A 26,781-nucleotide genomic window follows, 5' to 3' on the forward strand; every position below is an offset into this window, starting at 1 on the left:
CGACCAATCCACCTGTCATGAAATATGCAATTCAATACCGCTTCAACCGCACGTGAGATATATGCCGGACATCCATCATATTGGAAGTACATAGCCATTCTGTCATGCAGTGAAACATCTTGTAGTAACATCGGTAGAATACTACGTAGGAAATCAACATACATTGCACCATTTAGATTGCCATCGATAAAATGGGGGCCAATTATCCTTCCTCCCATAATGCCGAACGATACATTAACCCGCCGAGGTCGCTGATGTTCCACTTGTCGCAGCCATCGTGGATTTTACTTTGCCCAATAGTGCATATTATGCCGGTTTACGTTACCGCTGTTGCTGAATGACGTTTCGTCGCTTAATAGAACGCGTGCAAAAAATCTGTCATCGTCTCGTAATTTCTCTTGTGCCCAGTGGCAGAACTGTACACGACGCTCGAAGTCTTCGCCATACAATTCCTGGTGCGTAGAAATATGCTACAGGTGCAATCGATGTTGGTGCAGGATTCTAAACACCGACGTTTTTGAGATTCCCGATTCTCGCGCTGTTTGTCTGCTACTGATGTGCGGATTAGCCGCGACAGCAACTAAAACACCTACTTAGGTATCATCATTTGTTGCAGGTCGTGGTTGACGTTTCACATGTGACTGAACACTTCCTGTTTCCTTAAATAACGTAACTATCCGCTGAACGGTCCGGACCCTTGGATGATGTCGTCCAGGATACCGAGCAGCATAGATAGCACACGCCCGTTGGGCATTTTGATCATAATAGCCATACATCAACACGATATCGACCTTTTCCGCAATTGGTAAACGGTCCATTTTAACACGGGTAATGTATCACGAAGCAAATACCGTCCGCACTGGCGGAATGTTACGTGATACCACGTACTTACACGTTTGTGACTGTTACTGCGCCATGTATAACAAAGCGATAAAAATGGTCCAACTAAAACATTCATATTTTTTGCGTACTACACGAATATGTAACAAAAAGAAGGGATTCCTATTTTTTTAAAAAAAAACCCAGTTGATATCCGTTTGACCTACGGCAGTGCCATCTACCGGACCAACCATAGCGCCATCTAGTTTTCCCCTTCAAGGTAGACGAGTTTCGTTCTTTGTAATTTTTTCGTTTGATGCTTATTTTGTGAGATATTTAGCCCGGTCACTATCATTGGATCACCCTTTATATGTAGAGACAAACAAATGAATACAATTCCAAACAAACTGGATTATTTACTCACGAGAAAGACCTTCACAAACTGGGAAAGCGACCTGGTCCCCCTCCGGCCCTTACGCAAGCAGTTTCTCGACTTTGAATTCATTGATAAATTTGTTGTATGTCCTCCGGAGGGATATCGAGCCAAATTCTGTCCAACTGGCTTTATATCTGTCCAACTTTCGTATAATTACGCTCCAAACATTCTCATCCAACGATCTTGCTGACCAAGGTAGGATTTGGCAAGCACAAAGAAAAGCGGTAGATATCCTCGCTGAGTGCGGGCAGAAGCGATCTTGCTGAAAAGTTATCCCAGCATGGCTTGCCATGATTGTCAACAAAAGGACGCGCTGAATTCGTCGAGACGGCAGGAGTGGCCGAGCGGTTCTAGGCGCTACAGTCTGGAACCGCGGGACCACTACGGTCGCAGGTTCGAATCCTGTCATGGGCATGGATGTGTGTGATGTCCTTAGGTTAGTTAGGTTTAAGTAGTTCTAAGTTCTAGGGGACTGATGTCCTCAGATGTTGAGTCCCATAGTGCTCAGAGCCATTTTTGTAAATATTGTCGACCTATTGCTGAGCTGTAGAGGCTTATCTCACTAGGGGTAAGATAGATACTGCCTACAAGAAAATTAAAGAGACCTTTGGAGAAAAGAGAACGACTTGTATGAATGTCAACAGCTTTGATGGAAACCCAGTTCTAAGCAAAGAAGGGAAAGCAGACTTCGGTCGCGCAGCTTGAGGCTGTTGCCAATGGGCACCACTGTGGGGAGCCGGACTCGGGTATCACGGGGATGTCAACCTCATCCCGTCTGTCCCCAGATCGGTCTGCCGCTGTGGTTGCCCCGGTTGCTGCCCGCAGTGGGGCTGAGCCCTCGCCTGTGGTTGATTGGGAGGTCGTTCCAAGGCGTGGCAGGCAGCGAAAGGCGTCCCCGGAGGCTGATCAGAAAGCCTCCCCGGTGCGTCTGACAAACCGGTTTCAGGCACTGTCTCTGGCTGAGCCAGATGCAGCTGCCTGCCCTGTTTCAGAGGATCATTCTCAGCCTTCAAGGTCCGGGCAATCGCAGAGGGTGGGCTTACTGGTAGTTGGGAGCTCCAATGTTAGGCGCGTAATGGGGCCCCTTAGGGATATGGCGGCTAAGGAGGGAAAGAAATCCAGTGTGCACTCCGTGTGCATTCCGGGAGGAGTCATTCCTGATGTGGAAAGGGTCCTTCCGGATGCCATGAAGAGCACAGGGTGCAGCCAGCTGCAGGTGGTGGCACATGTCGGCACTAATGACGTGTGTCGCTTTGGATCTGAGGAAATTCTCTCTGGATTCCAGCGGCTATCTGATTTGGTGAAGGCTGCCGGTCTTGCTTACGAGATGAAGGCAGAGCTCACCATCTGCAGCATCGTTGACAGAACCGACTACGGACCTTTGGTGCAGAGCCGGGTGGAGGGTCTGAATCAGAGGCTCGGACGGTTTTGCGACCGTATTGGCTGCAGATTCCTTGACTTGCGCCATAGGGTGGTGGGGTTTCGGGTTCCGCTGAATAGGTCAGGAGTTCACTACACTCAGCTGGCTGCTACACGGGTAGCGGAGGCTGTGTGGCATGGACTGCGCGGTTTTTTAGGTTAGAAGGCCTCGGGAAAGTGCGGGATGGGCTGCAATGTCAAAGGGTGCTTGGCAATTACAGGACGTGCTTGGATCAAGGAACAGTCGGAATTATAGTTGTAAACTGTTGTAGTTGCGCTGGAAAAGTCCCTGAGCTTCAAGCGCTAATAGAAAGCACAGAAGCTGATATCGTTATAGGTACAGAAAGCTGGCTAAAGCCTGAAATAAGTTCTGCAGAAATTTTTACGAAGTCTCAGACGGTGTTCAGGAAAGATAGATTAGGCAGAATTGGTGGTGGAGTGTTGGTGTCTGTCAGTAGTGGTTTATCTTGTAGTGAAGTCGAAGTAGATACTCCGTGCGAATTGGTGTGGGTGGAGGTTATACTTAACAGCCGAATTAAGTTAATAGTTGGCTCCTTCTGCCGACCCCCAGACTCCGATGATACAGATGCGGAACAGCTCAGAGAAAGTTTGAGTCTCGTAACAAATAAATACCCCACTCATACGGTTATAGTTGGTGGGGACTTCAACCTACCCTCGGTATGTTGGCAAAAATACTTGTTCAAAACCGGTGGTAGGCAGAAAACGTCTTCCGAGATTGTCCTAAATGCATTCTCCGAAAATTATTTAGAGCAGTTAGTCCACGAACCCACGCGAATTGTAAATGGTTGCGGAAACACACTTGACCTCTTAGCCACAAACAATCCAGAGCTGATAGAGAGCATCATGACTGATACAGGGATTAGTGATCACAAGGTCATTGTAGCTAGGCTCAATACCATTTCTTCCAAATCCATCAGAAACAAACGCAAAATATTTTTATTTAAAAAAGCGGATAAAGTGCCACTAGAAGCCTTCCTAAAAGACAATTTCCATTCCTTCCGAACTGACTATGCGAATGTAGACGAGATGTGGCTCAAATTCAAAGATATAGTAGCAACAGCAATTGAGATATTCATACCTCATAAATTGGTAAGAGATGGAACGGATCCCCCGTGGTACACAAAAAAGGTCCGAACGCTGTTGCAGAGGCAACGGAAAAAGCATGCGAAATTCAGAAGAACGCGAAATCCTGAAGATGGGCTAAAATTTACAGACGCGCGAAATTTGGCACGTACTTCGATGCGAGATGCCTTTAATAGGTTCCACAACGAAACATTGTCTCGAAATTTGGTAGAAAATCCGAAGAAATTCTGGTCGTATGTAAAGTACACAAGCGGCAAGACGCAGTCAATACCTTCGCTGCGCAGTGCCGATGGTACTGTTATCGACGACTGCGCCGCTAAAGCGGAGTTATTGAACGCAGTTTTCCGGAATTCCTTCACCATGGAAGACGAAGGGAATATTCCAGAATTTGAAACACGAACATCTGCTAGCATGAGTTTCTTAGAAGTAGATACCTTAGGGGTTGCGAAGCAACTCAAATCGCTTGATACGGGCAAGTCTTCAGGTCCAGATTGTATACCGATTAGGTTCCTTTCAGATTACGCTGATACTATAGCTCCCTACTTAGCACTCATATATAACCGCTCGCTCACCGATAGATCTGTACCTACAGATTGGAAAATTGCGCAGGTCGCACCAGTGTTCAAGAAGGGTAGTAGGAGTAATCCATTTAACTACAGACCTATATCATTGACGTCGGTTTGCAGTAGGGTTTTGGAGCATATACTGTATTCAAACATTATGAATCACCTCGATGAGAACGATCTATTGACACGTAATCAGCATGGCTTCAGAAAACATCGCTCTTGTGCAACGCAGCTAGCTCTTTATTCGCACGAAGTAATGGCCGCTATCGACAGGGGATCTCAAGTTGATTCCGTATTTCTAGATTTCCGGAAAGCTTTTGACACCGTTCCTCACAAGCGACTTCTAATCAAGCTGCGGAGCTATGGGGTATCGTCTCAGTTGTGCGACTGGATTCGTGATTTCCTGTCAGGAAGGTCGCAGTTCGTAGTAATAGACGGCAAATCATCGAGTAAAACTGAAGTGATATCAGGTGTTCCCCAGGGAAGCGTCCTGGGACCTCTACTGTTCCTGATCTATATAAATGACCTGGGTGACAATCTGAGCAGTTCTCTTAGACTGTTCGCAGATGATGCTGTAATTTACCGTCTAGTAAGGTCATCCGAAGACCAGTATCAGCTGCAAAGCGATTTAGAAAAGATTGCTGTATGGTGTGTCAGGTGGCAGTTGACGCTAAATAACGAAAAGTGTGAGATGATCCACATGAGTTCCAAAAGAACTCCGTTGGAATTCGATTACTCGATAAATAGTACAATTCTCAAGGCTGTCAATTCGACTAAGTACCTGGGTGTTAAAATTACGAACAACTTCAGTTGGAAGGACCACATAGATAATATTGTCGGGAAGGCGAGCCAAAGGTTGCGTTTCATTGGCAGGACACTTAGAAGATGCAACAAGTCCACTAAAGAGACAGCTTACACTACACTCGTTCGTCCTCTGTTAGAATATTGCTGCGCGGTGTGGGATCCTTACCAGATGGGATTGACGGAGGACATCGAGAGGGTGCAAAGAAGGGCAGCTCGTTTTGTATTATCGCGTTATAGAGGAGAGAGTGTGGCAGATATGATACACGAGTTGGGATGGAAGTCATTACAGCATAGACGTTTTTCGTCGCGGCGAGAGCTTTTTACGAAATTTCAGTCACCAACTTTCTCTTCCGAATGCGAAAATATTTTGTTGAGCCCAACCTACATAGGTAGGAATGATCATCAAAATAAAATAAGAGAAATCAGAGCTCGAACAGAAAGGTTTAGGTGTTCGTTTTTCCCGCTCGCTGTTCGGGAGTGGAATAGTAGAGAGATAGTATGATTGTGGTTCGATGAACCCTCTGCCAAGCACTTAAATGTGAATTGCAGAGTAGTCATGTAGATGTAGATGTAGATGCAGAGGGGTGGAGGAGTATGTAGAGGGTCTATACAAGGGTGGTGTACTTGAGGACAATATTACGGAAATGGAAGAGAATGAGGATGATGAAAGGGGAGACACGATACTGCGTGAAGAGTCCGACAGAGCACTGAAAGACCCGAATCGAAACAATGGCCCGGGAGTTGACAACATTCCACTAAAACTACTGACGTCCTTGAAAGAGCCAGTCCTGACAAAACTCTACCATCTGGTGAGCAAGATATATGAGATTGGCGAAATACCCACAGACTGCAAGAAGAATATAATAATTCCAATCCCAAAGGAAGCAGGTGTTGACAGATGTGAACATTACTGAACAATCAGTTTAATAAGTCACGGATACAAAATGCTAACGCGAATGCTTTATAGACGAATGGAAAAGCTGGTAGAAGCCGACCTCCGGGAAAATCAATTTGTATTCCGTAGAAATGTTGGAACACGTGAGGCAATACTAACCCTATGGCAGATCTTAGAAAAAAGATTAAGGAAAGGCAAACCTACGTTTCTAGCTTTTGTAGACTTAGAGAAAGCTTTTGACAATTTTGACTGCAGTACTCTCTTTCAAATTCTGAAGGTGGCAGGGGTAAAATACAGGTAGCGAAAGGCTAGTTACAATTTGTACAGGAACCAGGTGGCAGTTATAAAAGTCGAGGGACATGAAAGGGAAGCAGTGGTTGGGAAAGGAGTGAGACAGGGTTGTAGCCTCTCCCCAATGTTATTCAATCTGAATATTGAGCAATCAGTAAAGGAAACGAAAGATAAATTCGAAGTAGGAATTAAAATCCATGGAGAGGAAATAAAAACTTTGAGGTTCGCCGATGACATTGTAATTCTGTCAGAGACAGCTAAGGACTTGGAAGAGCAGTTGAACTGAATGGACAGTGTCTTGAAAGGACGATATAAGATGAACATCAACAAAAGCAAAACGAGGATAATGGAATGTAGTCGAATTAAGTCGAGTGATGCAGAGGGAATTAGATTAGGAAATGAGACACTTAAAGTAGTAAGGCAGTTTTGCTATTTGTGGAGCAAAATAATTGAATACGGTCGAAGTAGAGAGGATGTAAAATGTATACTGGCAATGGCAAGGAAATCATTTCTGAAGAAAAAAAAATTGTTAACTTCGAGTATACGTTTAAGTGTCAGGAAGTCGTTTCTCAAAGTATTTGTATGGAGTGTAGCCATGTATGAAAGTGAAACGAGAACGATAAATAGTTTGGACAAGAAGAGAATAGAAGCTTTCGAAATGTGGTGCTACAGAAGAATGCTGAAGATTAGATGGGTTGATCACCTAGCTAATGAGGAGGTATCGAATAGAATGGGGGAGGAGTTTGTGGCACAACTTGACTAGAAGAAGGGATCGGTTGATAGGGCATGTTCTGAGGCATCAAGTGATCACCAATTTAGTATTGGAAGGCAGCGTGGAGGGTAAAAACCGTAGAGGGAGACCAAAAGATGAATACACTAAGCAGATTCAGAAGGATGTAGACTGCAGTAGGTACTGGGAGATGGAGAGGCTTGCATAGGACAGAGTAGCATGGAGAGCTGCATCAAACCAGTCTCAGGACTGAACACCACAACAACAACCGCACTGCTGAGCTGTTTTACAACCAAAGAGGTCCTGCTATAAAATGAAAAGGCACCAAAGGATATCAATCCTGCTTGTCCGCAGGATGGCTCGTGACAGGCAGGCTGGTATCCCGCCGCTGTCTGATGTGTCTTCATATACGTCTTCGGCCTTAAATCTCGCTTATTGGAGTCGCACTGTCCCCAGTGTCCTCCGAACTGAGCAAAGATGTATCTGGAGACACTCCAGACAGCTTTGGAATACGAACTTGATTGTCGCCCAACTTACAACCAGGAGTGATTATCTGGAGTGCCATTTATTTTGAGAGAAGGACCAGTTTGATTGTCATCCACGGTACACTCACAGCACAGCGGTACGTCGACGATATTGTGCGCCCCGTTTTGTTGCCCTTCAGGGCAAGCCAGTCTGGGATTGAAGATGCTTCCCGTCCCGCACACGGGGAAGGTTTCTACTGCTTGTCTTCTTTCTTGGGCATCAAGATCGCCGGATCTCTACCCAACTCAAACCGTTTGGAGTGTTGTGTTAGAGTCCGCCAGCCGGCTCGTGATTTTGACGATGAAAGCGCCAGTTGGAGAATATTTGGCACGATATCCCTCAGGAGGATTTCCAGCAACTTTAGCGATCAGTACCAAGCCGAATATGCGCTTGGTTGAGAGCAGACTTGCTTAGATCTACATCTACATCTACATCCATACTCCGCAATCCACCATACGGTGCGTCGCGGAGGGTACCTCGTACCACAACTAGCATCTTCTCTCCCTGTTCCACTCCCAAACAGAACGAGGGAAAAATGACTGCCTATATGCCTCTGTACAAGCCCTAATCTCTCTTATCTTATCTTTGTGGTCTTTGGATGAAATGTAAGTTGGCGGCAGTAAAACCGTACTGCAGTCAACCTCAATTGCTGGTCCTCAAATTCCCTCAGTAGCGTTTCACGAAAAGAACGCCTCCTTTCCTCTAGAGACTCCCACCCGAGTTCCTGAAGCATTTCCCTAACACTCGAGAGATGATCAAACCTACCAGTAACAAGTCTAGTAGCCCCCCCTCGGAACTGCTTCTATGTAATCCCTCAATCCGACCTGACAAGGATCCCAAAAACTCGAGCAGTACTCAAGAATAGGTCGTATTAGTGTTTTGTAAGCGGTCTCCTTTACAGATGAACCATATCTTCCCAAAATTCTACCAATGAACCGAAAAGCCTATCCGCCTTCCCCACAACTGCCATTACATGCTTGTATCGCTCTGTAATGTTACGCCCAAATATTTAATCGACGTGACTGTGTCAAGTGCTACACTACTAATGGAGTACTCAAACATTACGGGATTCTTTTTCCTATTCATCTGCATTAATTTACATTTATCTATATTTAGAGTTAGCTGCCATTCTTTACACCAATCACAAATCCTGTCCAAGTTATCTTGTATCCTCTTAAAGTCACTTCCCGTACACCACAGCATCATCAGCAAACAGCTGTACATTGCTATCCATCCAAAAGATCATTTGTGTAGATATAAAACAACAGCGGACCTACCGAACTTCCCTGGGGCACTCCAGATGATACCTTCACTTGCGATGAAACTCGCTCTCTTGAAAAAATTTCTAAAACCGTTAGTACAATGTTTAGGTTTTTATGTTGTTAACGCCACGTAGCGCTCTGTATGAAAATCCCTGACTGCGCTGTGTGCAGTCTGTGGCTGGTTGACATTGTTGGAATATTCGCTATTGTAGTGTTGGGCAGTTGGATGTTAACAGCGCGTAGCGTTGCGGAGTTGGAGGTGAGCCGCCACGGAGGTGGATGTCGGAAGAGAGATGGCGGAGTTTTGAGAGCGTACGACCTGGACATAGGAAAAAGGAAATTTGTAAATATGGATGTCATGAACTGATAGATATATATACGATCGCTTTTCAACATTATTAAGGTAAATACTGTACATTGTTTGTTCTCTATCAAAATTTTTCATTTGCTAACTATGCTTGTCAGTAGTTAGATCCTTCAGTAGTTAGAATCTTGTATTTAGCTGGCAGTAGTGGCGCTCGCTGTATTGCAGTAGTTCGAGTAACGGAGATTTATGGGAGGTAAGTGATTCATGAAAGGTACGTTATTGTTAGTCAAGGCCATTCTTTTGTAGGGATTATTGAAAGTCAGATTGCGCTGCGCTAAAGATATTGTGTGTCAGTTTAGTGTTGATCAGAATAAGTTAAGAGAGAAATGTCTGAGTACGTTCAGTTTTGCTCAGCTGTTTGAAAATCAAATAAAGTTGTTGTTTTCCAGGACTGTCATTTATAAATTTTTCTAAGGGGCTGTTTCAAAACTGTGTCCTTTTGTCTGTACGTTTACATCATCTCTATCGATTTCCGTCCGATTCGGAAAGTTCCTTTGTGGTGCGTCTTCTATTTTTTTCTCTTAGAGTGTGTTATACGATGCAGAAGAGCGTGATTTTAGATCAATAATTCTGAACCTATCTTTTTGATGACTGCAATATTCTCTGTGATGCTGATTCATTACGCCAACTTTTTACTTCCATTTCTAGTCACTCGTAAAATCGATAGACGTGAAAATGTAAAGCTGGTATTACAATATCAATTTTCATGGAGGTCGGTTGAACGCTATAGACATTGATGTGCTGCATCGCCAACTAGTGGCGATTTACAATAAAGTGGTGGGCATAAAAACCTTCTCCACGAAAAAATGCATATTCCGTAGAGCTCGATCACCGGTCTCGTATTTGAAATGGATATACCAATATCCATTTTTAACTATATAAATATTTCGCATAAGGTAGGTGATTACAAATGTGCTGAGTAATTTTTCAGTTCAGAAAACAATTGGAAAAATAAGACCAAGGTATAACAAATAAATCACTCGAATAATATCATCCAGTTTCAAATAAGCTGATCAACATTAAAATTCATTGCGTTGGCTTAGAGGGACTATCAGGGGATGACAGAAAAAAGTCGTCTCACCGAAAAGGAGTTGTGCGACATAAACGACAGTTGGTAAGTGTGTTTCTACCTGTGGGAGGCGACGTCTGTTAAAATTTCGCACTAGTCGAATGATACTAACGCGAATTCTTTACAAACGAACTGAAAAACTGGTAAAAGCCGGACTCGGGGAAGAACAGTTTGGATTCCCTAGAAATGTTGGAACACGTGAGGCAATACTGACCCTACGACTTATCTTAGAAGAAAGATTAAGGAAAGGCAAACCTACGTTTCTAGCATTTGTAGACTTAGAGAAAGCTTTTGACAATGTTGACTGGAATACTCTCTTTCAAATTCTGAAGGTGGCAGGGTTAAAATACAGAGAGCGAAAGGCTATTTACAATTTGTACAGAAACCAGATGGCAGTTATACCAGTCGTGGGACATGAAAGGGAAGCAGTGGTTGGGAAGGGAGTGAGACAGGGCTGTAGCCTATCCCCGACGTTATTCCATCTGTACATTGAACAAGCAGTAAAGAAAACAAAAGTAAAATTCGGAGTAGGAACTAAAATCCATGGAGAAGAAATAAAAACTTTGAGGTTCGCCAACGACATTGTAATTCTGTCAGAGACAGCAAAGGGCCTGGAAGAGCAGTTGAACGGAATGGACAGTGTCTTGAAAGGATGATATAAGATGAACATCAACAAAAGCAAAACGAGGATAATGGAATGTAGTCGAATTAAGTCGGGTGATGCTGAGGGAATTAGATTAGGAAATGAGACATTTAAAGTAGTAAAGGAGTTTTGCTATTTGGGGAGGAAAATAACTGATGATGGTCGAAGTAGAGAGGATACAAAATGCAGACTGGCAATGGCAAGGAAAGCGTTTCTGAAGAAGAGAAATTTGCTAACATCGAGTATAGATTTAAGTGTCAGGAAGTCATTTCTGAAAATATTTGTATGGAGTGTATGGAAGTGAAACATGGACAATAAATAGTTTGGACAAGAAGAGAATAGAAGCTTTCGAAATGCGGTGCTACAGAAGAATGCTGAAGATTAGATGGGTAGATCACATAACTAACGAGGAGGTATTGAATAGGATTGGGGAGAAGAGAAGTTTGTGGCACAACTTGACGAGAAGAAGGGATCGGTTGGTAGAACATGTTCTGAGGCATCAAGGGATCATCAATTCAGTGTTGGAGGGCAGCGTGGAGGGTAAAATCGTAGAGGGAGACCAAGAGATGAATACACTAAGCAGATTCAGAAGGATGTAGGTTGCAGTAGGTACTGGGAGATGAAGCTTGCACAGGATAGAGTAGCATGGAGAGCTGCATCAGACCAGTCTCAGGACTGAAGACCACAACAACGAATCAGAGTGGTGCTAATAGTGCGGTAATGTACGAGGGTCGGTCAAAAAGTAATGCCTCCCTTTTTTTTCTACTTAAAAAAATTAAGTTAAGTGAAAAATCTGAATTTGGCGCCATTCCTCAAATCTTCTTCTGCAATCCACTGCAGTAGTAACTTTCTGTGTCAACAGGTGGCAGCTCAGCAGAAGTTTGTAAGATGGCCGACCTCGATGTTCGTTTGAGACAGCGTTGTGTGATTGAATTCTTGAATGCAGAAGGTGAAACGCCCATACGCATTCATGAAAGACTGAAAAGGTGTATGGTGTTGTGACAGTGGATGTCAGTACTGTTAGACGATGGGTTCGTCGTTGTAAGGAAGCTGAAGGGCAAACACCGTTGACTGACGAAAAGCGGAGCGGCAGGCCGGTGAGTGCAGTGACTCCACACAACATTCAGCAAGTTGATGACATCATTCGTGGTGACCGTCGGGTGACTGCAGATGAAGTGTGTCGCATTATTTCTCTTAGTAAAGGCAGTGTGATCACGATTATTAAACAATTGGGGTACTCAAAAGTTTGTGCACGGTGGGTTCCAAGAATGTTAACCGATCAGAATAAAAAGGCAAGGAAAACAATAGCCTCCCAACACTTGCAGATCTTCCGTTTGGAGGGAGATGAGTTTCTGAAAAAAATTGTGACCGGGGACGAAACATGAGTGCATTTTTTTGAACCCGATTCAAAGCGGCAGTCAATGGAGTGGCGTCACACAAGCTCGCCGAGGAAGAAAAAATTCAAAACTGTGCGATCGGCAGGGAAATTTATGGCAACAGTTTTCTGGGGTACAGAGGGTGTGATTCTGGTTGATTTTTTGGAGCAGGGATGCACAATAAATTCTGTTCAATACGTCACAACCCTCAAAAAACTTAAAGCACGTCTTCAGCGAGTTCGCCCAACAAAATCAATGGCAGATGTTCTTCTTTTGTATGACAATGCAAGACCACACACCAGCCGTCACACCTCTGACGAGATTGTCAAAATTGGATGGGAAGTTTTGCCTCATCCCCCATACAGCCCTGACCTGGCACCATCAGACTTCCATCTGTTCGGGCCACTAAAAGAAGCTCATTGTGGGATTCATTTTGAAGATGAGGAGGCCGTCAAAACATCCGTGCGTCAATGGCTTAGGAAGCAGAGCTGTGATTTTTACCGTGCTGGGATACATGCCCGTGTTCAAAGATGGACCAAAACTGTAGAGATGGGCGGAGATTACATTGAAAAATGACAAAATGGTCCTCAATGTTCTGGTTTTCAACCTATGTAATTGCATTTAAATTTCCTGACAATTAAACGTAGAAAAAAAATAGGAGGCATTACTTTTTGACTGACCCTCGTAGAATGATCCTTCAACAATCAACGCTGAAATGTGTTACCTCGACAGCTGAATTCTCAAAATTTCATTGCTCTACATTAATTAATTTTTTGCTGTTGCTATTTTTTTCCGTCTGTGCGTTGCTCTGAGGTCAACGAGGATGAATATTTCCACGCTTCACGAAAAGTATAAAGACCAATCCAAAAGAGGAGGCGTTAAATGTTTCTGTTTATCTACAACTACACTGGGCAAAGCGCCATACTTTGTGTTTCTGCTATCACTCTCATTGACCCCTGTGCCGTTCCACACGGACTGAGCGTCCCTCTGCAATTTATTTCCTACACTTTCCTCCATTACATGTTAACGTCTTCTTGGAGCCTCAGGATAACAGTGTAAGAGGATGTCAGCTTAGCTGTTTTTCTCCTAACATGTATAATAAGTGTTCTAGAAGTAATTACCATAACTATCAAGTTGAGTAGATTATCACTAGTCACAATCTGTTGTTTGTCCCTGTTAATGTACAGCTTGATTCATTCGAGTTTCATGACGACTCTCCGTCTTATGTAGGTAGGAGACTGTATTTTCGCAGTTGGAAATACTATAAGCTGTTTTAAATAAACTAAATACTTACATTGTTTTCCGGATTGTTCGAAAGTACCATCATGTTTACCTTCTCCCCCGGCTCGTTGGAAGAAAGTAATTCTCATAATGGCTTAATGGTGTTCACGACGATAACTCATCTTATTCATTCCTCTTCAGTCGGAAGATTGGTTAGGATGAATTTCTACGCGCTATTCTATCTTGTGCAAGACTATTCATGATCGAATGACTGCTGCCACCTACAGGCCTTCATAATCTGCTTACCGTATTTATCCCTTGGTCTCTCTCAACGATTTTTAGGCCCCCCCCCCCACCTAACACACACACACACTTCACTCCTATTCAGTTCTCCCTCATGAGTTACGTGACGTTGTTGTTGTGGTCTTCAGTCCTGAGACTGGTTTGATGCAGCTCTCCATATTACTCTATCCCGTGCAAGCTTCTTCATCTCCCAGTACTTACTGCAACCTACATCCTTCTCAGTCTGCTTAGTGTATTCATATCTTGGTCTCCCTCTACGATTTTTACCCTCCACGCTGCCCTCCAATACTGAATTGGTGATCCCTTGATGCTTCAGAACATGTCCTACCAACCGATCCCTTCTTCTCGTCAAGTTGTGCCACAAACTTCTCTTCTCCTCAATCCTATTCAATACCTCCTCGTTAGTTATGTGATCCACCCATCTAATCTTCAGCATTCTTCTGTAGCACCACATTTCGAAAGCTTCTATTCTCTTCTTGTCCAAACTATTTATTGTCCATGTTTCACTTCCATACATGGCTACACTCTATACAAATAGTTTCAGAAATGACTTCCTGACACTTAAATCTATACTCGATGTTAACAAATTTCTCTTCTTCAGAAACGCTTTCCTTGCATTGCCAGTCTACATTTTATATCCTCTCTACTTCGACCATCATCAGTTATTTTGCTCCCCAAATAGCAAAACACCTTTACTACTTTAAGTGTCTCATTTCCTAATCTAATTCCCTCAGCATCACCCGACTTAATTTGACTACATTCCATTATCCTCGTTTTGCTTTTGTTGATGTTCATCTTATACCCTCCTTTCAAGACACTGTCCATTCCGTACAGTTCTTCCTCCAGGTCCTTTGCTGTCTCTGACGCAATTGGAATGTCATCGGCAAATCTCGAAGTTTTTATTTCTTCACTCACCCTGAACTTCAGTTCCTTTCCAAATTTTTCTTTTGTTTCCTTTAGCGCTTGCTCAATGTGCAGATTGAAAAATATCTGGGAGAGACTACAACCGTGTCTCACTCCCTTCTCAATCATTACTTCCTTTTCGTATCTCTCGACTTCGTCTCATTTATGTACAAGCTATAAATCGCCTTTCGTTCCCCGTATTTTACCCCTGATACCTTCAGAATTTTGTGTCCCAGTCAAAGTTGTCAGAAGCTTACTCTAAGTCTACAAATTCTGTAAAAGTAGAATTACTTTTCCTTAACCTATCTTCTACGATAAATCGTGGTTTCAGTATTGTCTCTAGTGTTCCTACATTTCTGCTGAATCCAACTGACCTTCCCCAATCTCGGCTTCCATCAGTTCTTCCATTGTTCTCTAAGGAACTCATGTTAGCATTCACAACCATGACTTATTAAATTCACACCCGTCAGCACCAGCAGTCTATGGAATTGGAATTACTGCATTACTTTTGAAGTCTGAGGGTATTCCGCCTGCCTCATATATCTTGCTCACCAGGTGAAAGAGCTTTGTAATGGCTGGCTGTCCTAAGTGATAACGAAAAGACGTCTGCTCCTGGGGCCTGCTTTCGACTTAGGTCTTTCAGTGCTCTGTCAAATTCTTCTCGCAGTATTATGTCTCCCATCTCATCTTCACGTCCTCTATCAGTTCTATAATATTGCTTGCAAGTTCATCTCTTTTGTATAGACCTTCTACATGCTTTTTCCACCTTTCTGCTTTTGCCTTTTTTGCTTAGGACTGGGTTACCTTCTGAGCTTTCGATATTCATGCCAGTACTTCTCTTTTCTCCAAAGCCTCTTCAATCTTCCCTTTAGAAGTATTTATTTTCCGTTTCGCCTGCTTCATTTAATGGCTTTTTTTGTATTTTCTCCTTTCATCAATTAATTTCAGTATTTCCTGTGTCAGCCAAGTTCTACTAAGGTTCTCGTTTTAACAATTTGCTCTTCAGCTGCCTTCGCGATTGAATCTCTCGGACCTACGCATTCGTCTTCCACTGTGTTCCTATCCCCTGCCCTAGTCAATCGTTCCCTAATGTGCCGTCTGAAAATCTCTAAAAACTCTGAAACTTTCAACTTATTCAAGTACCATCTCCTTAATTTTCTACCTTTTTGTGATTTTTTTTAGTTTTAATCTACAGTTCATAACCAATAAATTGTGGTCAGAGTACACGTCAGCCCCGCAAATTTCGTATAATTTTAGATTGCTTCCGAAATCTCTGTATTACCATTATACTAACGGTCTAAAAGCTTCCGATGTCTCCAGATCTCCTCCACGTATACAACCATTTTTCATGATTCTTAAACAAAGTGTTAGTGATAATTAAATTACGCTTGGGCAGAGTTCTACCAGTCGTCTATCTCTTTCATTCTTTTCCACCAAGCCATATTCACCTACAATTTTTCCTTGCTTATCCTACTATCGAATTCCAGTCCCTCGTCACAATTAAATGTTCACCTCTCTTCGCTATCTGTACAATTTCTGTTATCGTGTATTTATTCAGTCTCTTCTTTACCTGGAACTATAAAAAACTGCTGTGGTCGGTGTAGCCTCTTAATGTCTGAATAACTGCTGCAATCTACAGCGTGATTATAATTAAACTTTCAAACTGCTGTAGAAATAACACCACTGGGCAGAATGACGCCAAACTGCAACGGGATACTATCGGAGAAGGCGGAAAACTTATAGCAGAAGAAAAATAAATAGGTACAAAATGTAGCAAAAGATGACGCTGTAAGCATTATAATTTAATAGTGGACGACTACAAATAGCAAATGAATCATTCAAGAATGCCTATGGTGTACGTTTGACGTTAAACAAACTGCACTACTCGGTGTGAACGGGTGTGCAGGTGTGATACTGTTAGTTACGTAAGCCCATCTACCACGGTAAGATCACACCACATTGGATGTGAAAAATCGGTTTTTAATTGAGGCTAAAAAGCGCATAAAAAGCATCAATCAAAACCAAATCAGATGATAAGTTTCCGTGTCACTGGCTCAAAATTTTTTTGATATGCTGTCCACCGTTCTCTGCAACACGTTGAAATCGAGAAACAGCTTGTTCCACAACTGATCGAAGTGTTTCTGGTTTGACGTTAGGAATGTATTGCGCAATGTTTGTCTTCTATGCAGGTAAGTTTGCAATCGGATCACTGAACACATCATCTTTCAGATAGCACCACAGCCAGAAATTAAGATCAGATGATCGGGACGGCCAGGCTGTAGGGAAATGGCGGCTGATAATTCTAGCATTTCGGAAATGGCGCTTCAGCAGCTGCTTAACTGGAGTTGCAATGCGCTGAGGTGCGCCATCTTGCAAAAATGATCGCATCCACACATCCACGCTGTTGGAGAGCTGGAATGAGGTGGTTGCGCAAAAGACACTCATAGCTCTTACCAGTGACGGTACAGGGAACAGGACCGAAAAAACATGGTCCTATGATAAATGATGCCGTAAACCCGCACCACACAGTGACCTTTTCAGTATGAAGTGTTTCTGGTTGATTTGCGTGTGGATTTTCCGTTGCCCATATTCGACAATTATGTGTATTGACATATCCTGTCAGATGGAAGTGGGTTTCGCGTATCCAAAACATCTTCCACGGCCAATCATTGTCCACTTCCATGCGAGCAAAAAATTCTGAAGCACAGGTCTCTCTTGTTGGCAGGTCAACAGGAAGGAACTCCTTCACGTCCATAATTTTGAACGGATAGCAACGAAAGATGTTTGGTAGGATTTTACGATCCGTGCTCAATAACATGTCCAATGTTCGGGCAATTCTCCGTGCACTACACGTTTGCGCAGCACCACTCATCTCCTGCATTGCACCTTCCACCAATGTCGAATAAATTCCTTAACGCAGTACAGCCATTAGAGTGTGAAAGGTCTCTGTTGGATTTCTTTCATTTCTTAAATCTATTGTCATTTACGGCATACATTCCACTTCTAAAGTTACTGTCGTGTTTCTGACTATCTGGGAGGAGACTGAGCAGTGGAACGTGTTACTTTTACACATAAACAAGACCAATCTGTCACACTACTACACTTTAAAACACAGTTTATATGCAATTCATGTCACACAGTCTCATACGGAACCTACATCCGCTTTCTTTTATATACCGTATATGATAAGATACTGTCATCCCCCTTCCCTTCTGTGTGAAAGAATGAACGAGTAAATATATGTATAGTTGCATGCTCGATGGTAGCAGAGAAACCGGTCTGCTAGAGAACAGTAGGACCAACGTCGGAACAGGTAGCTACCCTTTCTAAAAGCAAAGAGGTTTCTATTCTTAGTATGGTCCTGTCCGTCCCTTGTCATGTTGGTATAGGAAGCTGCCTCTCTGGTCACTTCCGTTCTGTATCTGGAAGCACCCTCGGTAGGGGCAAACACCAGTCTGTCCGCGGCGAGCGTCTGAAGTGGTAAGATCTCCGGCTAAGCGCGTGTCTGCTAAGTCCGTAGGACAATGGATTTCTTAAGTTCAGCCTAACTGAAAATTTAATCACCTTTATTTCAGGTTTAGATCTAAAATATCTAATGTTATCTTAATTTGCAATGCAGTGTAATTCGAGTGTGAAGTTCAGAATATCTTCCTGTACTTGCTTTGTTACTACTTTGTGAGTAAAGTGGAACCACGTGTTGATCAGTAACTTTAACTAAATGATCAATCTTAAATGCGAATGTGCGTGAGATTATAACGTCTCGTCTTGACAATATTTTTCAATATAGCAACTTTTCTTTATGTTCGACCCACGTGGGGTGTACTTTGTGAGACCAGTACCACGTGCTTATACAATTGTTTGACCCATCAGGTGAATAGTAAGACGATAGTAACCAGTTCGCGGCTTTTCTTTTGTATATTGCGTTTCGATGTAATTTATTTTAATTATGGAAGTTATTGTGGAGTTACACTCTTTGTGTAAACCAAGTTGACGAAGTGAAGCATGTGGTGTAATCATCAAAGTTGCCCTCAGCTATTCTTTTCGGAAAGATTTCACAGAGACTTAGTATGAATTTAGTATACCAGTGTGTGGTCATTTCATGACGGACAGGATTGCGCTACAAACGTAACTTCTTTGGGTGAAAATTGAATCGGTTGGTTGTGATTAATTTCCTCTTGCATATATTTCAACGTGCTTCGTGTGTTATTTTATGAATGCCGTGTTGTATGCTGCGTGCCAATCTTGGCTCCATATTTGATGTGTTTGTTAAGATTACAAACTCACATTTTCACAATCCTAAAGAAGCCACCAGTTTAGTTATGAATCAAGTTTAATGTGCTGAAATTTTAATGGAACAATGATCAATATTAAAATAAATGTCCAAATATAAACTGATTTATTTCTTTTTATTTCAATTCTCTTTTCATGTGTATATATATCACCGGTTGTCGTAAGATGACTATTAAAAATTGTAATTAATGTTATCCTGGTTGGCAATTTCGTAAACTAGACTGGATACCTGGTGAAACAGTTGCTGAGTAATTCAAGGATTGCTTCCCCAGATAGCTCAAGATTTTAACCCTCTTTTATTATGTTGAATATCAGCAACGCTCTAAGAACAACTTAATGCATCAACTTTACAACTGTTGTTTACTTGCAGTGTTACATTTACACTTACACAATCATGATTTCGCCTTCAAAGTGCCATTATCAAGTGTTTTAAGTGTTATACAGTGCTTAAGATGGCATACTGTCATGATTGTGTAAGTGTAAATGTAACACTGCAAATTAACAACAGTCTAACGGCGCTACTGACTTTATGGAAATATATGAAAAAATTATCGAATCAACTTATTTCCTCCGTCTACCTGGCTGCACACCAAAAGAACCTGTCTTTTCGAATTTCCGAATCATTTTGTCCAGACCGACAGCATTCATCGGACCGACGCCTCTTTTCAAAGCCTTCAGTTTACAGGACTTCTGCAGAGCAACGTGTGCACAGCAGTCATACTTCTAATACAGCAGAGCGCTATCCTGCCTTGAGAGAGTCACGTCGAACGTCGCAGATGCTGATGGAGGATAAAATCGTGTACCCGGCGTCTTTATACCAACGTCAATGGGTCGTGCACATGACAGGTGTTCCGATTTACGTATTCTGAGACATACAGCGCAATCTATTGACCAATTTTCACACTACTTTTTTTTCTTCTGCCACACACTCTCCTCCTTTTCCAATAATATTCCGTAGCAATTTGACGTCATTCTGACCAGTGTTGTAGTTTCTATAGCGTTTAGCGTTTTGAAAGTTTTAACTCTTATTATAATCAGCCTGTAAATCTATTTAAAACTGATAACTCCACGATGTCTTTTCATCAAGCTGCACCTTAAATATCTTTACTCTCCAGTAAATTTCATCACTCCTTATAGTTCAGTTCTTTTATCTTGGCGGCTCGTGCATGCCCGCCCAGACGCGGGAGATTGCTGCGTTGCCAGTTGCAAACGACGCACGCGCCAAGAGAACCAGCGCCATAGTATAGTTATAGTTCGCAAACTTACGTTTAGGGGTAGCGCGCAGTTTATGAAGTAAAGCCACCACGGCCGCATTAACCCTTTCGCTGCTACAGAGACGTGCTCCCCGCATTCAGCGCTGTGCGCGATTTTGTCATCACTGCACTGCTCGCCTGTGCAGACACATGGTGTTTCGAGTGCTTTGACCCACTTTATCATTCGATTTCACAAAAACTATTTGGCCCAAAAATTTGATTTTTACACATCTTCTTGACTGATACCTTCCCCCCATAAATGACATAATTTTGCTTCGATGTTCAACGCAGTATTTGTGGAGCATTAGATGTAGTAAACAGTTGCTCGAAATTTTGAAGAGTTTGCAGAGGTAAAAGTCTATAGCGTATACTTTTCGTATGGTCGATTTTAGTTGCCACTAGAAATTTCAAAAAATTGCATTCAAACGAATAAAATTCATGAAGTGAGACACTTCGATATTGTTTTTAAATAAAAAAAATGTTAAGAAACGAATAAGGTTTGAATTCTGGTTCTTTGGCTTGGTAGCCAAACACTTAAACCAATACGCTAACGCCACTCATCGTTCAGTGGACCTCCCTGTGGACTTTAAAATGTCACGCAAAATACCGACAAACACTGTTGGTATGGCTATGAATTACTCACGTTTCGTCGAAGTACAACAGGAAATAACAATTACCGCTGTTCTTTATTGCGAAAAAGTGGTTACTGAAAATGATACAAACACGTTTCCTTGCTATTGCCTGAATTAGGAGGCTTATTGCTTGTTTGGTTTAATTAATTAATAGAATATGAAGCAATTGGTGTAAAGAATGCTTTTTCCAAACTTTCTATAAAAGAAAGTCTTCTTTCAAGACATTGCTTTTGCTCAATTACTTTATTTATGTCTGAATGTTTTTAAAACTGAAGACACTCGTCCGTGCTCTGCACTGCAGTCGTGCTCTGGCAACGTCGTTCTCTGCTCATTGGCTGGCTGTGTTTTGTGACATCAGATGTGCAGAACGAACCTAAACTCGGCCGCCGTCGTAAATGACTCGCACTGTAGTTAGTGATCAGCTCTATCCATCTAATCTTGAGCCATCCTTCTATGACACCAAGTGTCTGAACTGTTTATCGTCGACACTTCGCTTCCACATAACGATACACTCTAAATAAATACTTTCAGAAAAGACTTCATAATTTATGTTCCAGATTTATGCGTTCCTCTTTTTGAGTGAGAGTTCTCATCCTGTTATGATGATACTCAGTTTTCCCTACGTCATCTTCATTTCAGGAGACATATGCACCAGAAATTACATGGTCAACTCACACTGATGTGGCCACACCTATTTTCGAGGTAAAGGTTCAATAACCGCTCACAGGTGGCAGCACCAGCACTGGAGGTTATGTAAAGCGTTGTAACTAACGTGTTTCAACGGGTTATTGCATTAAGATTAGGGTCGCCACCGACTCTAACCATACAACTAATCAAAGGTTTGGCCGAGTCCGAAAATAAATTAATTTGATCACAGTCCAAAAACTCATAAAAATGCATATGTCGTCATATCGCTCATAGGGGATGCGATGTAATTAATAGTATTGCCCGTGCACTGTTCACGAGAATCAAACATTTAAAATAGAAAATGCATCAACACTGTGCATAAGATCAGCTCCCAGCAACACACCTGAAAATAAGACTTAATCTAAAGCATTTGTTTTAAAATAAAAGGGGAAACTAATCACTGTACCTGTGCATAAGGAAACGCGTTGGATGTGCTAACGGGAAGCCTACGAGGTGAGTGGCTTAGGTGCAAAAACGTAACCTCGGAACACAAGAGAAAATTGCGGATCAAATCATTTATTCCTAAGATATGGTTGTGAGGCATGTACACAATTCCTGATAACATTAATTCCTGAAATATTAAAGAAAAGCATCGATGTATTCACCATTATAATCTACACCTAAAATCATTTATGTGAATCATTCATACAACTGCTGTTCCCTGATAACTGATAGGAATGACTCCTGAAGCGGTACACGTTTCGCAGTACACCCGCTTGCCCACGTGGTTTGTGGAGACTCAATTTCCACGTATCGTGGCCAAGTTGCAACAATATCACATCACACAATCGTGAACAGTTAACATTCTTTAAAACAAACATGAGATCGGACAGTTAGTGATGACGGTAGCCCAGCAAACACTAATGTACTACCACGTGGTTGCCTCCCCACGGACAAAAGATACATAAAGCGAGGAAAATTTACGAGAAGGCAGAGCTATTAATATTTAGAAAAATGAAAGCTTATACAGGCACAGCTGGAGGCAAACACACATTCATACAGAAGCGAGGGCTCTCTTCTTATCGACACCTTTGTGTGGCGCTCTTCCGGTGGATCCAAGTCTGCTGTAGAAATTTACTAAAAGAAAAACCTGCCAAAGTTTTTCATTCATTGCTGCGACAAGGCAAAGTAATCTTTCAGAGTTGAAAAGTGAGACCAAAAGCTAACAGCTCTCCTCTCGCCAAGTAACGACGCGCCACGCGGTCAGTCTAACTCACCCTTCTTCGACTGGAGCACAGCTGTGGACGCTTTCCGTACCGGCGGCAGACTGCCTCCCTTTTTCATTTCCAGCCTCTTCCATGCTCCGCCAAGAAAACCCAAAGATGCCATTTTCGCCACCAACCTAACGCAGGTGGATTTCTCACAAGTAGCGCAAACCTCTTTGACTACTCAACCATTACGAGATTAGGCTATTCTATACAACTGCTGTTGAATCTGTATGACTATCTCAGACTTTTTGCAGCACACTACGCCACCATCTAGCAACATGACACAAAAGCACATTCATTCAATCACACCACTATGAAAGTTATGAGAAAAGAGAAACCAGGAAAAAAGAGAAATGCTAGTGAAAATGTCCTAGCCGACTAATGAATACTGGCTACAGGAGCCTTTTAGCGTGTCGTGTAGACGCGGAAGACAGTCCACTTATTTTAAAGTGGAAAGGGAGTGATTTATCTGACATCCAAAGGGACACCTACATGTACATCTACATCCATACTCTGCAAGCCACCTGACGGTGTGTGGTGGAGGGTACCTTGAGTACCTCTATGGGTTCTCCCCTCTATTCCAGTCTCGTATTGTTCGTGGAAAGAAGGATTGTCGGTATGCTTCTATGTGGGCTCTAATCTCTCTGATTTTAACTTCGCGAGATATACGTAGGAGGGAGCAATATACTGTTTGACTCTTCGGTGAAGGTATGTTCTCGAAACTTTAACAAAATCTCGTACCGAGCTACTGAGCGTCTCTCCTGCAGAGTCTTCCACTGGAGTTTATCTGTCATCTCCGTAACGCTTTCGCGATTACTAAATGATCCTGTAACGAAGAGCGCTGCTCTCCGTTGGATCTTCTCTATCTCTTCTATCAACCCTATCTGGTACGGTTCCCACACTGCTGAACAGTATTCAAGCAGTGGGTGAACAAGCATACTGCAACCTACTTCCTTTGTTTTCGGATTGCATTTCCTTAGGATTCTTCCAATGAATCTCAGTCTGGCATCTGCTTTACCGACTATCAACTTTATATGATCATTCAACTTTAAATCACTCCTAATGCGTACTCCCAGATAATTAATGGAATTAACTGCTTCCGGTCGCTGACCTGCAATTTTGTAGCATGATAAGGGATCTATATTTCTATGTATTCGCAGCACGTTAGACTTGTTTACATTGAGATTCATTTGCCATTCCCTGCACCATGCGTCAATTCGCTGCAGATCCTCCTGCATTTCAGTACAATTTTTCCTTGTTACAACCTCTCGATATACCACAGCATCATCCGCAAAAAGCCTCAGTGAACGTCCGATGTCATCCACAAGGTCATTTATGTATGCTGTGAATAGCAACGGTCCTACGACACTCCCCTGCGGCACACCTGAATTCACTGGTACTTCGGAAGACTTCTCTCCATTGAGAATGACATGCTGCGTTCTGTTATCTAGCAACTCCAATCGCACAATTGGTCTTATAGTCCATATGCTCTTACTTTGTTCATTAAACGACTGTGGGGAACTGTATCGAACGGCTTGCGGAAGTCAAGAAACACGGCATCTACCTGTGAACCCGTGTCTATGGCCCTCTGAGTCTCGTGGACAAATAGCGCGAGCTGCGTTTCACACGACCGTCTTTTTCGGAACCCATGTCAATGTGCAGTCTATTTCCAAAACTGTTCGCGTGACGTCGTACTTAAAAAGTACATCGTGTATGACAAAATGGATCTCACCGAAACCGGCACCAGGGCAACTATGACGCAGTATGGTCCGTAGCTGGCAGGGGAACGACGAATGCGTATATGTGTACGGGCGAATAGACGTACAACTATTGAGCAACTTACGGCGCATACGAAGCAAGTGGCTACGAACAATGTCTCCTCGACAATCCGTCAGCGAACGTGGCAGGCTCGAGGCCTAAACAGGAGGCGCCTGGTTCGTGCACCAATGCTGACTGCTCTTGATCGGCGACGAAGGCTTGAATTTGCACTACAGTACCGCAACTGGAACTCCAGTGAATGGCGATAGGTGACCTTGAGAGGTGGCAGAAGCCGCCTCTCATTTCTATCTCACTCTGAGTAATTCGATTTTCCTCTCTAATTGCATGCGGTGAAAGGTTGCTATTCATTCACACGCGGACTTCCCACGCAGCGTCTCTCGTCACCCGGGTCGTCCGGTGACAGGCGGGTTCTGCTGATCTTGAGAGTGGACGCTTTCCAGACGCCGACACTGTCATAAGAGCGGCGGCGACTCGCCCAGAGGGGCCAGAAGGAGCGACTGGGCTAGAGATTCCGTTACTTCACAGAAACTTAGTGAAAACCGTTTTGGCGGGCTACCAGCGAGGCGTGGGAATGACTTGTGTTCCCAGGCAGTCTTGGCGGGCAAATTCCCGCGTTTTCTGCAAAATCGGAACTGTGATCGGCTTGCTCAGGGAATAGCTCCGTGACGTATCAAAATCGGCGCAGAAATTGGCGCCAAGTATCTCCATCTACATCTACATAACTACTCTGCAATTCACATTTAAGTGCTTGGCAGAGGGTTCATCGAACCACAATCATACTATCTCTCTACTATTCCACTCCCGAACAGCGAGCGGGAAAAACGAACACCTAAACCTTTCTGTTCGAGCTCTGATTTCTCTTATTTTATTTTGATGATCTTTCCTACCTATGTAGGTTCGGCTCAACAAAATATTTTCGGAAGAGAAAGTTTTTGAATCAAATTTCGCAAATATATCTCGCCGAGACGAAAAACGTCTTTGCTTTAATGACTTCCATCCCAACTCGTGTATCATGTCTGCCACACTCTCTCCCCTATTACGTGATAATACAAAACGAACTGCCCTTTTTTCGCACCCTTTCGATGTCCTCTGTCAATCCCACCTGATAAGGATCCCACACTGCGCTGCAATATTCTAACAGAGGACGAACGAGTGTAGTGTAAACTGTCTCTTTAGTGCACTTGTTGCATCTTCTAAGTGTCCTGCCAATGAAACGCAACCTTTGTCTCGCCTCCTCCACAATAATATCTATGTGGTCTTTCCAACTGAAGCTGTTCGTAATTTTAACATCCAGGTACTTAGTTGAATTGACAGCCTTGAGAATTGTACTATTTATCGAGTAATCGTATTCCAACGGATTTCTTTTGGAACTCATGTGGATCGTCTCACACTTTTCGTTATTTACCGTCAACTGCCACCTGCCACACCATACAGCAATCTTTTCTAAAACGCTTTGCAACTGATACTGGTCTTCGGATGACCTTAGTAGACGGTAAATTACAGCATCATCTGCGAATAACCTAAGAGAACTGCTCAGATTGTCACCCAGGTCATTTATATAGATCAGGAACAGCAGAGGTCCCAGGACGCTTCCCTGGAGAACACCTGATATCACTTCAGATTTACTCGATGATTTGCCGTCTATTCCATTGGTGGAATAGTACTGCGTCGGCAATAGAGTGGAATTTTCCGCTGGTTTTCGAGTTGCTGATTGGAACGTTTAACCACGGCCACTGTCGTGGGGGCGGGAATGTTCTGTGTTCGGCTTGTACGGATGCTCTTGAGAGAGTCGTCTCCCAGCTTTCGGTCAGAGTAGGTTAAAAGACTGAGCTCTCGCTGCTCTAGACATCCTGCCTTCCGTTGGCTGTCTAATATACTTTCATTTAATTGTAACTGTTTGACAAATTTGCTGTAGTTTCGACTTCAACGTACGTTTCCGAGTACAGTTGGCCATTGAGCGTTCTGCGTACAAGCGGCCTATATTGTCTGTCTTGAGCAGTTTTGGCTAAAGTTGACTGTATCGGAGTTACTGTGTGACTTCGCTTGTTAAAATCTCTCACTGTACCGTCAGTGATTGTGTAGCGAGCCTTCTTCGTCTCCCTCAGAGGTGTATTTGTGTTGCTAGGAGGTCTTATGACTGGAACAACCAGACCAGGATAATTTGTTTTGGGCTACACTCGCGACATTATCATCACCACG

Source organism: Schistocerca gregaria, chromosome 9, assembly GCF_023897955.1.
Source record: "Schistocerca gregaria isolate iqSchGreg1 chromosome 9, iqSchGreg1.2, whole genome shotgun sequence".
Taxonomy (NCBI): Eukaryota; Metazoa; Arthropoda; class Insecta; order Orthoptera; family Acrididae; genus Schistocerca; species Schistocerca gregaria.